The sequence below is a fragment of the Chrysochloris asiatica genome, unplaced genomic scaffold (assembly GCF_000296735.1).
Source record: "Chrysochloris asiatica unplaced genomic scaffold, ChrAsi1.0 scaffold00097, whole genome shotgun sequence".
NCBI lineage: Eukaryota > Metazoa > Chordata > Mammalia > Afrosoricida > Chrysochloridae > Chrysochloris > Chrysochloris asiatica.
The window spans coordinates 9,119,188-9,120,272 of NW_006408615.1; positions in this window are offsets into that span (position 1 = coordinate 9,119,188).

A 1,085-nucleotide genomic window follows, 5' to 3' on the forward strand; every position below is an offset into this window, starting at 1 on the left:
AGATGTTTTGTAGCAAAAGGAAGGGAGTGACTGACTTTGCAGTCTAGGAGCGGAGGTCCCTGGGACCATCAAGGGAGAAGAAGGGAGAGCGGGACCCTACCCAGAGAAGCAGTGATGCCTGAGATGGAGGCAGAGATGATGATGTGGAGAAATGGAGTATCTGGGGACTTTAGACCCAGAGAGGGAGAGGGGCTATGTGCTGACAACTGGGGGGCAGGCTTGCAGGGTTTTCCCTTTTGGTTGGTTGATGATGTATGGAGGGAATTGTAACCATGGCACTGCAATGATATACGATAGGATGAATGTAAAACCAATGTTCTCCCATGTAAATGATCACATAATTCACAATAAAACATTTTTTTTAAGTCATTAAAAAGACAAGGAAGAAAGAAAAAACCAAATGGTGTCAGAAGAAACTCTAAAACTTGTTCTGGAGCATAAAGAAGCTAAAACAAATGGGAAAAATTGAGGAGGTAAAATTGCTGAATAGAGAATTTCCAAGGGCAGCTAGGAAAGATACAGTCAAATATTATAACGAAATATGAAAAGAACTGAAGTTACAAAACCAACAGGGGAGACATGCTCAGCATTTCTCAAGCTGAGAGAATTGAGAAAAAGGAAAAAAGAATTCAAACCTTGGCTTGAAATATGGAAGGGTTTTGTGGGCCAAAAAAAAGAGAGGGAATAGTGTAGATACAGAACTTTCAAATGGCATGGAAGTCAAGTCGATTTCAAGATAAATTAGACTATTTTAAAAAGATGAAAAATAACAAATCACAGGGTAACCTCAAAGAAAATTTTTACACCTGCATACCAAAATAAAAAAAGGAAAAATCAGGAAGATTTAATAAACAACACAACAGAAATGAAAATGAAAAGAAAATCCACAAACAAAATGAACTCAGCACAGAAAATTGTGTGAAACAAAGAAGCTAGCAGCACCACAAAAAAACACACAGTGAAATGACAGCAATCAGTTCACACCTATCAATAACTGCACTGAACGTAAATGGATTAAATGCATCAGCCAAGAGACAGAGGGATGTCACCGATAAGGGGAAGTGAGGAAAAAACAGCAATGAAGC